The sequence below is a fragment of the Haliaeetus albicilla genome, chromosome Z (assembly GCF_947461875.1).
Source record: "Haliaeetus albicilla chromosome Z, bHalAlb1.1, whole genome shotgun sequence".
Lineage (NCBI taxonomy): Eukaryota > Metazoa > Chordata > Aves > Accipitriformes > Accipitridae > Haliaeetus > Haliaeetus albicilla.
Genome location: NC_091516.1, coordinates 269,939 through 286,551, shown reverse-complemented (window position 1 = coordinate 286,551; position 16,613 = coordinate 269,939). Strand labels below are relative to the sequence as shown.

At 38.9% G+C, this 16,613-nt stretch overlaps 1 protein-coding gene across 12 annotated transcripts in view; it reads left to right on the top strand.

Annotated features, from left to right (window-relative positions):
* PRLR (prolactin receptor) overlaps positions 1–16,613 on the top strand; it is a 157,928-nt gene that overhangs the window by 120,104 nt on the left and 21,211 nt on the right. For 11 of the 12 annotated variants that reach the window (XM_069776456.1, XM_069776457.1, XM_069776452.1 and 8 more), the window contains one exon: positions 11,178–11,246. The exons of the other annotated variant lie outside the window; for it this stretch is intronic. The gene's annotated coding sequence lies outside the window, so the exon portion shown is untranslated. The remainder of the gene's footprint in view (positions 1–11,177; positions 11,247–16,613) is intronic. 12 annotated transcript variants of the gene reach the window in all.

Sequence of the window (16,613 nt, the reverse complement as noted above, 5' to 3'; positions counted from 1 at the left end):
TGAATATTCTCTTCCTCTGTGCTGCCATAGTCATAGCTGGCACAGAGCCCATCTCCTCAATTCACAATGTCCTTAGTAGGTGTACTGGGTGTGCATGGCAACGTTTTGGTAGCGAGGGGGCCTACAGGGATGGCTTCTGTGAGAAGCTGCTGGAAGCTTCCCCTGTGTACCATGGAGCCGATGCCAGCCGGCTCCAAGACGGACCCACCGCTGGCCAAGGCCAAGCCCATCAGCGACGGTGGTAGTGCCTCTGGGATAACAGATTTAAGAAGGGGGGGGGGGGGAACCTGCACAACAGCAACTGCAGCCAGAGAGAGAAGGGAGAATATGTGAGAGAAACAACTCTGCAGACCCACAGGTCAGTGAAGAACGATGGGGAGGAGATGCTCCAGGTGCCAGAGCAGAGATTGCCCTGCAGCCTGTGGGGAAGACCATGGTGAGGCAGGCTGTCACCCTGCAGTCCATGGACGTCCACGGTGGAGCAGATCTCCACCTGCAGCTCGGGGAGGACCCCACACTGGAGCAGGGGGATGCACCTGAAGGAGACTGTGAAGCCCATGCTGGAAGCAGTCTCTTGGTAAGACCTGTGGCCCCGTGGAGAGAAGAGCCCACACTGGAGCAGGTTTTCTGGCAGGACTTGTGACCCCGTGGGGGACCCACGCTGGAGCAGTCTGTGCCTGAAGGACTGCAGCCCATGGAAGGGACCCACGCTGGAGCAGTTTATGAAGAACTGTGGCCTGTGGGAAGGACCCAGGTTGGAGAAGTTCATGGAGGACTGTCTCCCCTGGGTGGGACCCCACACTGGAGCAGGGGAAGAGTGTGAGGAGGAAGGAGCATCAGAGACAATGCATGATGAAGTGGCCACAACCCCCATTCCCCATCCCCCTGCACTGCTCAGGGGGGGAGATCACAGAGAAATCGGGAGTTAAGTTGAGCCTAAATTAACTTCCCCAAGCTGAGTTGTTTTTCCCTGTGACGGTAACTGTTGAGTGATCTCCCTGTCCTTATCTCAACCCATGAACCTTTTGTCGTAGTTTATCTCCCCTGTCCAGCTGAGGAGGGGATTGATAGACTGGCTTTGGTGGGCACCTGGCAGCCAGCCAGGGTCAACCCACCACAGTCAGGTACTCCACCTAGACTTCATAACCTAGTACTACTTTCATCATATAAGTAGGAGGCTTTGCTGGGTTTTAATGTCAAACATAGTTGTATAAGTAAAGCTGCAGGAAAAACACAGACCTGCACATTTTGTAGATGCTAAAAAGAACAAAGACTCATGTTCGTCAGTAATGAGAAGCCTGCTGTCCCTCTGAGCTTTTTGTAAAATGATAATCATTAAAATATTCTGGGATGTAATTTCAGTGCAAACACTGAAAATGTCACTCAGATAGAAATGCCAGGCATATAATTCTTGTTAGGGGTTACCAACCTTCATGCTAAAGGAGGGAGAGAAAAAAAATATCAAGAAATGACAAAGCTTTTATTTTCCATGCAGTTAGCCAAACACAAACAGATGAACTTTCTGAAGAATGACAGTTTGTTCCCAGGTTGAGAATTTATATGACTTATTTAATGGTTTGGCTGTAAAGTAAAAAATAAAGTGGTTTGTAAAGGAATTCGGTCATTGGCTGCTGCTTTTGTTATGAACACAGTTCCTCTAAAAAAGGAATCAGATTTTGACTAATGGAAAAATATCATATAAAAGAAAATAAAAAGAGATTCAGGATTAGAACCAGAATTTCCTGAACCTCAGTGCCAGTTCTTATACATATTCACCAGTGGAAAATGAGCATAGTGGAGCTGTAACGCAAAGTTCTTCTCAGAGCTGGCCTCATAATCTCTCCCTTTCTCAATGAATGGAATTAGTTATATATTTTAGCTTTGTTTTTTGAGTGTTGTCCCGAAGGGTTAGACAGTCTTAAGCTTAAAGCACCTGGAGTGCTGTGTCCAGTTTGGACTTCCCCAGTAGAAAAAAGACATGGGCATTCTGGAGTGAGTCCAGGAAAGGACCGCTGAGATAATTAAGGGACTGGAGCATCTCTCCCATGAGGAGAGGCGGAGAAAGCTGGGACTGTTCAGCCAGGAGAAGAGAAGGCTCGGGGAAGTCTTGTCAATGGCTGTGAATACCTGATGGGGGAAGTAAAGAAGATGGAGCCAGGCTTTTCTCAGTGGCATCCAGGGAAAGGACAAAAAGCAATGAGCACAAACTGAAGTACAAGAAAATCCACTTAAACATAAGAAAACCCTTATCTACTGTGAGGGCAATCAAACAGTGGAAAGGGTTGCCCAGAGAGGTTGTGGAATTGCTATCCTTGGAGATATTCAAAATCCAGCTGGACATGACCCTGGCAGCCTGCTCTAGTTGACCCTGCTTTGAGCAGTGGGGTGGGACTAGACAATCTCCAAAGGTCTTCCAACCTCATCCATCCTATGATTCTTTGAAATGTTTACTAAAATTCCTGCCACTTGGATTTTTTTTTTAATTTCTTTACAACTAAATTGCTACTAGCAATAATTCTGCTTATGAATAATCCCTTCAATCTAAAGTCCTTAAAGTATCTTGGAAACATTAATTTCAATCAACATGGAAATTGTAAGTGTAGTTAAAAAGATACACATCTCAGTGAGATTTAGTGTCTGCCCATTTTGCAGGTGGGCAAGAGATGTCCAAAATATCAGAGACTAACCTATTGGCAGGGATGGGAGCAGAATTCTGGAGCTGAGTTCTATTTCTCCCTCTTCATCAGCAGAACATACACCTGCTTTCTGATAATCACTTCTGTCTTCCCCACTTCTTGTATGCTACCTGGGAGGTTTGGTGTCCTCCATGATTCTCAGACCTTGGGCTGTTGTTTTTTTTTTCTTCCTCTTATCCACAGATTTGTGCTCCAGAACCTATGCTTTCACTGAGGAAAGTAAAAATAGCATCAGGTCTTACACAGCAGCAGCAAGTCTCTAAACTGAGAGCCTAGGTTTAAAGCCTACACATGTAATTTGTAGACAGCCAGAAGAAATGCCTCTGATTTTAACAGTTGCCCCCTGTATCTCTGCACTGTTTTTTCAGATAATGATATTATTGGTGCTAGCAGTGCTTCCTGCTGATCGTTTACATACCCAGTTGATGCACTTACCCCATGCAGTATTTGCCCTGTCATAGTACCAAAAGCACAAACTATTTCCTATCCTTTTTAGTTTCTAGTAATAGATTGATTGTATGTAAGTATTCGATTCACTGAGTGGCAAAAATGCATGAATTCAGTGAAATAAAATTGGTTTCATATCGGAGTGTATACTAGTGAATTTAATTCCATAGCAAAACTGACCTTGAAAAGCTGCTACTAACCCTTCAGATTCCTGTAGGAAAATGCTTGCTTCCTGAAGAATTTGAGCAAAAATTGTGTCAAATCATGAATCACTTGATAAAATTTTCAATAATTCACATCCATTTAGTATGCTACTGTTTTAAGATTATATAAAAAGTAAGCACTCTTGCTCAAATCAGAGCTTTTGAGACATGAAAAAGAGCCTGTGACCTTTTCCTTTCATACGTTTCTATGCATACATCAGTATTTTCAAGTACCATTTTCACCTTTCAAATAACGAATTTTGTTTAAGCAGTTAAAGAGTTGAGCAATTAAATTAGAGTTGGAAACTTAAATAGTGGAGTAGATTTTGAAATGCAGTGTGCACTAACAACTTGCAGAACCACTGTTCTTTTGCACCACTGGAGCAGGAATGTACCAGAAATCTCTGTTAAAAAACCTGTCCTCTTGATATGGTTTTCATATCAAAGACAAAATGGGCTGTGAGAAGTGGCTAAACGTTACTGTGTTTACTTAACCTTCCAACAACTGAGGCATTGCCTGTCTCTTGTCTGTGTGTGATAACACAGCATTCTGACTGAGCTTATAGGTTCTGTCGAAGGGCAGTAACATATCCATACATGAGGTTAGTGGTTGTGTTTTCAGATCTGTACGCCCGTGACTCTCAATCTGTGTGATTCTGGATGCCTGTCCTGAGGAGCTCACACTGTAGTCCAGGACTAAGAAATGAGGTTTGCATCGGCATGCTGCTTCATTGACAGTAGGCATCTGAAACAGTTTAGGAACATTGCAGATGTGGCTGTTGAACCAAGTGTGTCCTTAGTGTATGTTATTCAGCAACATTTAGCTATGAAGAAGAATTGATCTGTATTATTGAACAGCTAGTAATTTTGGTAACAGCATACTTCATAGAAGGTAGCTGTGTAAATGAAAAGTAAGACAGCAAACGTTTAAATGTAGCTAGGGCTCTGAAAGTGAGGTAAAAATCAGTTTGAAGAAATCTGAGCAAAAAAAGCAGAAAAACAGTATTTATAACTGCATGGACTTCTATGACTCACTTGGTGTACTTATTTCTAAGATGTATGTTTACATCTAAAGACTTTGAAATGCCTCAATTACCCATCCATATCATCTGCAACTAATTTGTCCCCTTAAGGTCCTAATGCTATTCGTGCTGCCTTGAAAGACCACCTCGAGGCCACCCTCAAAATCTGTTCTTCATCCAGATAGCAACTTTGCAAGCTGAGTCCCCTACACTCTCTGAGCTGCACCTGGGACAAAACTCCGGGGAGGAGGAAGGAAAGGAGCCCTCACAGTTTCTGTGTGCTTGAGCTGCTTCACAGCTGCTTTGTTCCTTGTGCTGGTGATAGCCACCCAAGACTGTTCTATTGGCAGCCTTGTCAGGGGTGTAACCATCCTTTTCTCATGCACTCTGAAGGATGCAAAAATTTCAAGTGGAAGAAGACCTTAAGGGAGTCAGAGATCTCTCTGTTCTGGCTCAAAGTTCCTACCATCCCCAGTTAATCAATCTGAATTGGATTTGAAAGTCTGGTGCCAGTATCTGTTAAACAGTGTCAGATCATATATTCAACATACCGTCAGTGGAGCAACCCAGGGATTAAATTAAAAGAGTAATTTAAAACATGGTTGTGTTATTCTTCAGTGATTTTTCCATTTAAATTGTATAAAATGTGCTGCTACCTAGGACATACAGCCAAGAAGATGCAGGCACATAAAAGGCATCATTGAAAAGGCAACTTGAAAAGATACAGGTAACAATAATGACTGAAGGTGTGGATCCAAGTTTTAATAAAAATGACGTTTATATCGAGTGAAAATGTCAGGCTTTATGTAAGCAAGGATTTAAAAGCCTGTGTTGTTATTACCTAAAGTAAACCCCACAGTTACAGCATTTTTTCCTCCTGCCATTTCATAAATGTCAGCATAAGGTTTTTATTTCAGGGGTTGTGGAAGAAATATTGTGGATTAAATGCAAAATGAATGTTTTTACCATTTGAAATATGATTGGGTAACTGGGTGCCTGCAGAAAATTACTAATTAAAGTTGATTGTAATGGGATATAAACCAAAATGGGTTTATGTTAATTATAGAGGCTGATAGTTGATTTCTAGTGATCTAAATTACCATGATTAAAATTATTTCAGCTGTTAGTAAAATTTACTAATTTGCTGCAGTTTACCATTAAGTCCACCATACAGAAGGCAAGCATGAAGGTTCCTGATGCTTATGCCTTTTCTTTGATTCCTTGTAAATATCAAATACTTCTAAAAGAAATGTCATTGATATTTCAGATTTGTTACCTTCACATTTTCTTTTTTGACATTTGTGTGACATAGCCTTTGTCCAATTAAAACATACAGACCTGACATTTCAGATGCTTGGGCATAAAAAGTCATCTTTGTCTACCTGCAGTAATTGAAACTTTTGAATTTTGGTCAGAGTTTTCTTTTAGGTGAAAATCAGATGGTTTTGCTTGCAAGTTCTGAATTGACCACTCCAACACCCCACCTTTATACCTTCCCCTTTGGCCCCTAAACTGGGTGGTGGTTTTATAATCTTGAAGCATGCCATTTCAAAGGCAGAGGACTCCATTGTTGACTCCAGTATTCCAAGGTGAAGTCATTACTTAGTATAGTAAGGCTTATAAAACTTGATAATTATCATACACACCATAGGTCCAACCTGAGACTGAGTGCAAAGAAGGAAAAAATTTCCCAGCTACTGAAGCTATACAATAAACAGTGAATCAAGAGCATTTACTGAAAAAACAGATGTAGCCAGATGCATCACCAAGTAACAGGAACATACTGAAGAAAACTGTTAAAATAGATTTTGCTCTAGTATGGAATATATTTTTTATTCCTTGAAATCTTTTCTTCTCCAAATTCTGTTTAGTAGCTACTTCTTCATTATTTAACCAAGAAATAGGAAAACTCCACAGAAGAGTAGGACGATTTGAAATACTCATGTTAAATCTAATTGGACATAGGTGGTGTTACAGCAGAGGTAAGGGAGAGGCATTCTTATGTCCTTAGTTTGTTAAAACTAAACACTATCCATAGTCCGAAATCTAATATCCCATATTTAGTTAATCTTTATTTGTGAAGCCATTTGTTTGCCTTTGCTGTGCAATGAAGATTTCTCTCTCTTTGCAAAATGAGTTTCTTCAAGTAGCTTCTTGACACCTTTTATTTACTCTGTCAGAGAGGCAAATATCACCTATAGAAATGCATTCATCAATAGGAGACATAATACTATCCGTGCAGTAACAGGAACAGAGGAACAGAGCAAGTGAGTTAATGAATGAATGGGTTAATGAATGAATACATTAATAAATTTACCTTTAACCTCCAGAGACTGCAGTGTAAGTCTTTATTCTGTAAACAAGTGCATAAAAGTCTCACAGTCTGCAGCCTCAGGGTCCTTTCCATAGACTGCAAAACAAAGAAAATATCCAAAACACAATTCACCATGAATGAGAATTTTCAAGGAATAGCAGCCTGGGATGAAGATGGGGGGTAGATCAGGTTAGTGCTGTACTTCATTCAGTTTATATATTAATCATGAAGAAATCAGAAGGAAAATTCTTACTCCTGATCAGAGGGTGATTTCAGTTCCTTCAGAATGCATATTGCAGCTTTTAGGAGCTTCAATATTCTCCCACTGCAAAACTAATTAAATAAAGACATTTTTCCTGGAAAATGAGCATCTTTGTGGAACTTAACAGGGTTGTGATACAGCAGTATTGATACTGTTACTGGTTTGGCATGTAGGAAGTTCAGAGTAGTTTGAACATTTGACTTTCTGTAATGAGACACTCCTCATAAGGAAGCTGCGTGGTTTTTACTGACGTTAGAGATTAATGCCACCTATGTAAATACCAGTAGAAAATCTGTTTATAAAAGGTGTTAAGCACTAGTCTACTCAGGAGTTAGGTACCACCAAGATTAGAGCTAGGCATGATAAAGATACTTCTCTGCATATCCACATATTATTGTATTAAAGAAAGAATACTGCTTTAGGTTAGAAGTGCCAAAAGATTACTTATTTTAAGCTCAGGACAGTGAAGGTTGAAAGTTAAATATATTTAATATTGTCAGCAGTTTCTTTCAAGTAATTGTAAGAAAAGACTTTTCCCTCAGTTTTAGATTACCAGGATAACATTGTTTCACTCCTTTAGCTAACCAGTGTGCCACTTGATCTGTACATGTGGCATTAATAATAGCCTTTAGCATGCAAACACAAAGCTTTTTTATCTTGTTTTTATCAACAAGTTTGAAGCTCAGGGAATCTGTTTGAGAAATGTTCATGTTCAGAAATAATTGGATATTGAGTGTTTATATCAGTTTAATTGGAGTAGTAATTTTTGGTAATTGTGTTCTTTTACAGAGGAACTCCACAGTCACTTAAGCAATTCAAGTGTAAACGTACAACATGTACTCAGAAAAAGACAAAGAAACAGCTACTTTTACGATCTCATACTGAGGACTTCCTGAAAAAGAGAACACTGAAACAGAAAACAATTATTAGTCCAAAAGTTTTCTCTGCTCCCACTGATATTGCTAATTACTGAGCATATTTGTGATTGAACATTTATTCCCCTGCAGCCAGGTTCTTTGTTAGTCTTACCACAGTCATAAAGCTTTGAAGAGAGACTCCAGACACAGATTCAGCCAAAATGGCCTGTCTCAGTGAGAGGGAATAAAGAAACTGTCCTAGAGCTAAGGTCACAGCTTTCTTCAGCATTACCCTACTGATGCTTGCAGTCACTAGGATCCAGAAGATGCTTCTCCTCCACCAAACCCCATTGCCTGTGTTCACTAAGAAAAGGCTATTTGGGGATGGCATCCAATGGATGGAGCTTTGAAACTCAAAGGGGATAATGGAATACATTCAAAATGGCAACTTCATCTGACCCTTTACTGCCCAGTGCCAAGAGATTATTTGTTTCCCCCTTCTGTGTCCTTCCTCATCGTCTCTTTCCCTCATATTTAATCCATAAACCTTTCACACTTTCCTCCATTACCATGTTCCCTATGCTACTTTCAAAGTCCTGTTCCTTTGCTTCCTGTAAAGTTTTAGTCATTTTAGTCTCTCCACCATAAATGTTCACCTCTACACCAGCATCTTTCCCCAGAAATGTCAAAAATAGCAAGACATTTCGTGCCACTGCATTGCTCATTGAAACTCTGTGTATAATTAAAGATTAATAGAACTTTTTCATCACAACGTGTTTTCATTAGAAAAAAAAAAGTTAGAATAAAGTTGCTATTATTTGCTTAGATTTCAGAAAATGTTCTACTGAAAAAATTCAAAACAAAATGCTTTATGTTGATACTTGGTGATATTTGTTACTTTTGGAATTTTGAAAATTTGCATATATTGGCTTTGGTTGAAAAAGAATTTGTGACATTCTGAAGTGAATTTTCTAAAACTGATTCTGCATAGGCAGTTTCCACTTTATGGGATATTTTGAAAATATTTTGCATTGAAAATAATCTTTAGTTTCAAACCAAAAATATTCAAGTTTTGACCTGCTTGTTATATCCTTTTCTTCCACTCTGTATTATTAATTGGTTATTTACATTTTCAGTTCTTAAGAGCAGAAACTCTTCTTTGTTCAGTACCCAAGACAGTGGATTCTGTCTTTGTTCTCAGGGTTATCATAATAAATATGATTTGAATAATGATTTTTTGATGTAGAAATACTTGGGTGAGAGTCATTGTCCTGGTTAATGCAGGAGGTAAGGTCAATTCTATCATGATCCTTTCTGATCACTGATATGAACAAGCTAGCGCTTATGACAAGTTTTATGTCAGTCATATTATGAAGGGATGCATCACCAGTTCATTATATCACTCCTGATGAAAGCAGTCATGAAAGCAGAATAAAATTTGCCAGTAGGATAGAACTCTATGTTTTGATGTAGTACCAAGTAGTAGAAATCAGAAAAAGCAGAGGACAGTTTATTTTATTTAGTGATGGTATTCATACATTTTCTCTTAGAATTAGGCTTCCTTTTGAGTGTGGTACAATTCCAGGATTTTTAAAATGTCTCTGTGATCTAGGTCTATAAGGCAGCTTGTATATGGGGAGAATTCTTCTATTTAGCCAATCTTGAGTTAAACTGTGTTCCCAGCATGCACACTGACAGCCTGATTTCTGGCCTCTAAAACAGGGAGCACTTACTGAACTCCATCTTTAAACTATAGTTCACCTTATGTCATGGTTGAGTAACTTCACTGCAAACATTATTTCTGCCATATTCAGTTGTATGTTATCTATGCCATTTTGTATATGCACATAAAAAAGAAACTGGTTATCACCCTCAATTAAATCTGATCCTCTGTAATAGCATGATGTCTAGATGCCAAATAATTTCATGGTATTTTTATTGTTCTCATTAGCTTTACTGAAATGGAGCCAAACAAAAGGGTATCTGGTATCTGAGTAATGTGGCTTCCCACCTGGTCTCCAGGTGATACAGCCCATTCTTAATGTTAGTGGTAAATATATTCTACTTTGTTTCAAATTCTTTAAAGAGAGAAGATTTTGTAAGAAAAGTATGATGAAGTTAGTAATTTCAAAGTTAGTATTTTAATGTATAAATAGTTTTTCTTGCACTGGCAGATAAGTGGTCTATTGAAGCTCATCTAAATTATTTCTTGACAGCATAGTGTATTCAGATGGGATGACAAAGAACAGTTAGGTAAACATAGTGGCTTTTTTCAGTAAAACATTTCATTTCAGTCTGTTAGAGGCAGCTGAATCAGGTAGCCCCATAGATATGAGACTGCTATAGGTCCATATCCTCAGGTTCTGCCAGTAGTGAAGCTGAGCAGCTGCTCCCAATGGGTGGGCACACAGACACAATAAACACACATGGAGGCCGCACATATCAACAAAGATGTAACATATACATTTACACATATATGTGTGTATTGCACAAAAAAAATGGACTGCTCTATTAGTGTCTTAGGTGCTCAGTCAACCCAGTAGCTGGCCCCAGATCCTCTGGTCTCCCCAGTTGCAGGGGAGTTGCATATGAGCCTGGAGGTTTGCAATCCCACTCCTCACTGGCCAATCCAGCTGCAAGTTCACTAGCATCCAAACGTACCCACTCAGAACAGAGCACATCCAGACAGAAGAGTTAGAAATAGGACTTAATGAGAATATAGGGTAGACTAGGGTGATGAGGCAGACATCTCAGTCAGACAAGCCACCAGTTTACACTTAACTGACTCCTTTATTCCCCTTTTCACCTTATTTTCCCATGCTTGTTTCTTCCCACTCTTCCCCAAATTCTTTCCTGCCTGCATCCCTTAACAAGTGCTATACCTCCTTCAGTCTGTGAGGCATATGGGGAAGGGGATTTGTTTGGTTGGCTCCTCCTGGTGGGTTCCACACAAGGGACAATGATCTGACTGTGCTTTGGTAGTCTTAGGTGTAGCCGATTCCCTGTATCCCATTTTCACTGATCAGGCTGCTAGGGTTCCTCCCGACCCCTTCAATTTTTATCTGATCCTGTCCCAGCCTTTGTGTAGATGGTGATTAGCCTGTAATCGCATAGCCTAGCACAGTCTACTGGTAAATCTAAACTGCATTCTAAATTGCTACAAAATTTTATTGAAACAGATAAAGGAAAGAGTGTGCAGTAACACGGTATTTTACCATAGCTGCTATTGTTCTGTGTTTAAATGTATTGACTTAGAGTGTCAGTATCTGAGTCAGCTAATACAAAGGGTGATTTTTTTTTTTGCTCTTTATGTTTTAGAAATAAAGTAGTGATACTTCCAGTAATATACTAATCCTGGAATTCTCTTCTTTCACAGATTATCAAGTGATCTGACACTCATGAAAGAGAAGAACAAAAATCTTCCTTGCACACATGAATCCTTTAGGTAGGAAACTGGACTTTATAGTTCATGACTATGCTATGTATAAATAATATTTTAAATTATTATAGCAAGATAATGACTGTGGAGTTGGCCTTGGTAGCTGGTAGAGATGAACTTCCATCATATTTCCAAGAGCAATTTTCAAGTTCTAATGTAAATTCTAACTTTCGAACTCTAAAATTTTACTCTTTACAGCTTATGCTTTTCTTGTCTGTAAAAGACTGCTGTAAAAATAATAATCCTGAAATTATGGCTAAATGTACAAACCACCAGGGAAGAAACAGAATATTCAGGAGCCATGAGACTGGTAGAAGAAGATTGCTATTGTTAGCTAAATCATGTTTTATTGGAAAAACAAAGGCAGTAGAGGTGGTATTCAGAAAAGAAAAAAAAAAAAAGAACTAGTAGGAAAAGATCAGTTTTTAGCTTTTGTCATGTTCCTAGTATAAGTCTGAGCAAAATACTTGATCATTCTCTGTCTTGGTTCCCCATCTGTAAAGTAGGGATAATGGTGCTTTCTTCTTGTTGTCTTGGCTTTTCTTGTCAGTTGAGATGTTGAGAGTTTTAAAAAGAGTTTCAGGCTCAGTTCTGTAAAATCAGTAGGAGTTAAGTGCATAAGTATTTTGATGGAGAACTGTCCTATTTTCAAGAATCTGGGATTTCATTATTTTTCTTTTCAAAAAGTGACTTAAGTCTTCCAGACTGAGGAGCACATCTCCATGGGTGAGAGAAGTTGTTCCGTTCATCATCACGTTGACTGCTAATCAAAGGAAGGACTACAAAGGGTCATTAGGAGAAAGTTTGTTTAAGGGACAAATTTAGGAAAAATATATTAGAAACCCTTTTATAGGCTTTTCAGGTGAAATATAAAAGGACTTGTAGGTGCTTCCAGTTTATGCAACACAGAAATATGAAGTGCTTGGTCCCAAGAAATTAACTGGATGCCTAGGTTCCCTTACACAGCCAACAGCAGGAACTATGCGTCCTCACAAAGCACTTCACAAAACCTATGTGCTAAAAGTAGCCATCTGGAATCAGTCACAAGAAATTCAGATCAGAGACATGTCTGAACTCCCTATGTTCTCTAGAGCCTATATGTCTCCATGAAGGCTGTACTGGATGCCTGAGGGATTCAGAATTTGGAGACTTCCAATTAGGGCTCATTCAGAGAGGGAAAGCAGAGCTCTGGTCACACTACACATCCACAGCTTTTAATTCATAGTATAATCCCAACCATCACTGTCATTCAGAAACACATCCAGTGATAGCGATGCCTGAGTCTTGGCTAGGGACATATATCAGTGTTGGCATTTGAGAACTCGGTGTGGGAAGGCAGGCTCATGCAATGTCCACAGTATAGCTGAATGTATGGCCAGTAGAATTCTGGACGGTCTAACAGACTGCTACATTCTTCCTTTAGTCTTTTCTTTATTTGTACTTGGTTTCATACAGCTGTAGTTCAGCCTTTCAAATGGTAATGAACTGCAGTGTTTTGAGACTCCTTAAACTGCCTTCCCCCAGGCCTGAAAGACGAACATTGTTTATCGTCATAACTAGTGGGAATGTGAATCTTGTTCAGTACAGATTGGTAAAATACTTTCAGCTTTAGATTTCTTTAGCAGCAGAAGTAAAGCTTGTGATGCACATAATGTCATTGCCAGAGGGTGCTCTCCAGTTGTTACCCTTCTTGCAAGCCTGAAAACACTGCAGACAGATAGAAAATATTTCCATCTGTACAGAACCAAGTGAAGAGCTCTCTGTCAATCTCAAGAAATTTATCCATCAGCATAGCCAAGAAAGAGAGAGAAAAGAATGCAAGAACTAGAACTCAATTAGGACAAGGGCATTTTTCTCTCAACCCTGCTCCACAGCACCTGATTTCAGTATTAGTATTTAACTTTCAGCTTCATCTAGGAGCATTGCAAGCACAGTTTTCAAACCTACGATTTCATAATATTATTAATTGCAGAGTAGGGTTATTTTACAGGAATATCTAGCAATTCTATGAATTCTAAAACCCCAGTAATGGTTTCCATTTCCATCAAGGCACACTGTTTTCTGGGGTGCAATGTGCAGCCGTTGAATACTATGTAACAGCTGTGTTGAAAGGGGAAATTCAACTATAATGTCAGAATGTAACAACTTAGTTGGAATTAAATCAAAACATTCAAAAAGAAGGCGTATGATCTTTTAATTACCGTTACTCAGCCCTTGATTTTGCATGACATTCTGGCAAATCAACATCCACTGTGTCACTTACAGAAGAATGCATTCAGTCCTAAAAGTAAGGCATTCCCTCACAGCATCTTCCATAATGCTCATTACTCTTTTATGAAAACATTTTCAAATCTTAGATAGGGGAGACACGCTTTTGATATAGCTATGACAAAGTGTGCATTGTTTTTTCTATTAAAGCAAGTATTTTTAAAACACAAGACACCTCTCCAGAAGCCTTATAAACATTACTTGAACCACAAATACCAAGCACGAGGCAACCACGGAAACATAGGCACTGGAACAAATGGAATATGGTTAATATGCCTGGAGCCTCCTGGCCACGGCTCTGCTGCTGCTTACATTCCTTCAGAAAGCAATACAAATATCAGAATGAAGCTTTCTAAGATGCTTTTAAGCATGATCTTAAAATAAACACAGGTTCTGATAATTCTTAAATAGAAAATGTTTTGAAAGCATTAAATCCTGAATGTAAGATAGGACATCCAGTCATCTCATACTTCTGCACAGTTTTCTAACTGGTAATAATTCAAGGTATTCAACTTGAATTGAAACACTGGCCTGGAAAGCATATATTGGATCACCAAGTCCAGTCCTCAGCTATCACAAACAACCATGATATATGTATTTCATAACACATCAGACTACCTGGGAAAACTAAATGGAATTTTTGTGTTTGGAAGACTATTCCAGAAACTCACTGTTGTGATGGTAACATTTTTCTCTAATTTTTTGAGCTAATTATGGCCATCTATTCCTGTTCCAGCATTTGATAGAGTTTACCCATTCTTTTTTTCCCTCTTCTAATACTAATCTCCTGCTATGTTTATAGAAGACAACCACCCTTTTGTGGAGTAAAAAGCCAATTCTTTACCTCGTCATCATGAGACAGCCTCTGTGTCCCCTGCTCATCTTTGTAGCTGTGTTCTAAATCTGTTCTAAATGGGTTAACGTGGAGGTTTTTTTCCCAAGTAAGGGTGACCAGAACTGTACAGAAAGTTCAGTCTGAGAGACTAATAGGTCCATATTCCTCCCCAGTATCTCTCCTGTTCTTCTTCACAGCCACGTTACAGAAGTGCTTCATGATCATCTCCTTTTAAAAAACAAATGCTCCCAATGAAAAATACTTGTTTTCAAATGCATTAATTTCATCCTATTTCTATTAATTTGGTTCTTTAGGTCTGCAGTTTCCAAAATTATCCCATTTTCCTTGCAGAGTGCTCTAATACAGCTCTTTCTTAATAATGCCTCTCTCTTTTGTCATATTGACAAATTCCATTCTTTTACTCACTCACAGTTTCTCTTATCTGTCAGTTCTTCACACAGAAAAGATATGTCTGTAAAAATAAAAAAAAATAATCATGGTACCACTTCCCTATAGGGAAGCAGAGTATAAGTCTCAGTTTGAAAGACCTGTATTTTGCAAATGTTCTAACTATTTTTAGAAATAATAAAATATTGTAAGTGGTATCATATGTACATGAAATAGTTACTGTTTATGGATTGTTATTTCACCTTCACTTGAGAAAATGTGCCTTGTTCTTGCATGAGCTCAATGGGGTGTGCTCCACATGATGTAACACCAAGTTTTCAGCTCATTTCTGAAGCTAAAGACTAACATTTGTGCTTGGTGTTTGTTTACAGTCATAAAATTTGCATGTGCTTACACAAACCTGGAATTTATATTTAGATGGCTTGCTCTCCACTGACTGTATATGCACAGATTGCTGTAAGTGAGTTTAAAACTAACCCAGATGCAATTTTGCAGCCTGTAGCTCAGTTACATGTGTGAAACATGCCTGGATATTCAGAAGTTGCGTATGGAAACATAGCCAACTGTTGTTGTTCTCCTCATTGTCCACAGTAAACATGTTTTAGATTCAGTTAAATTAACTGATACTTCATTTGCCCTTGCACTTGAAAAACATTTGTATGCTGGGGGATTATAGTTTCTTGATACAGAAAATGAATTGCATAATGAAAATTGAGTCATCTGATAAACCACAAAGAATTTTTCCTTAGCAAAGAGACAGCTTGTTCCCACGCTGTGCTACACTGAGTGGGTTTCAAGCATACAAGTACCTGTCAGATGTGCTTGGTAGGAGTGGAAAGCTGAGGTAAGGAGCTTCCTACTTAGACAGTAAAGTGTTCTTCTTTAGTTTCAAAGAATGAGGTTTGCTACCAAGAATCTAATAGCCGACTCCAGTCACCATCTCCAAGCAGGAAGCATATTGGTGGGAGAAGCAGGAGGTTTGATTTAAGTCATTCTGTCTTTTCTTCAGGCTAAGCAAACAGATTTAGCAGCAACAGGGACTTCTGATCACCCTGAGCTGTAACCTGAATTCTGAGGACATCTAGTGGTGTCAGCCCACTACAGGGACCGGGCCTTCACAGCTGGTGGCTTCCCACTTGCACCTCTGTAATTCAGCCGAGTTCTGCAACACTGCCTCTGGCCTTTGCAGGCTGAAAAAAGAGGGATAATTGCATCCCATCTTGCATTTTCACCTAATAAATTAACTGTGAAGTTACGCTACTTTTTCCTTGGTTTATTTTCTCTAATCTTGGCATTTCCACTTTACTGAAAAATCAGACACAGTAAAAATAATGAGTTGAACGCAAAGAAAGAGTAGCATTCTTCAGCTCAGGTGATCCTGACATTGCCAGTCCCAAACGTTCAGAAGTCATGAGGTTGGCTCAAAAATCATAAACTTCTAAATAAATTTTGGATATTTTCTATTTGCCTGCTGTTTTCAGGACTTTCAAAGTTCAAATATGTTGAGCTCTTATTTATATCAACAGAGATAAAAGTGTATTTTTTGTTACTAAAAGGCTGATTTCTCAGGTAAATTAATTAAGTCTAAAAGTTAGAGCTATAAGAAAAGCACCCAGTATCCCAAGATGCCAAATAAATATGCAAGATTTGTTAATGCTGTGGAGTTGTAATCCCAGCACTGCTAACTGTTCAAAGACCTTCAGGAAGACCTACTTAGTACTCTGTGATTTGGGTGTTCTGCTTCTGAAGTGGAACAGTAGGTGTTGCTGCACCTTTTTGAGAAATAACAAGAATCAGTTAGCTGCAATTCAAAAAGTACTTTGATCAAGCCAAGGATACATATTACATGTTAAGCATTGTTA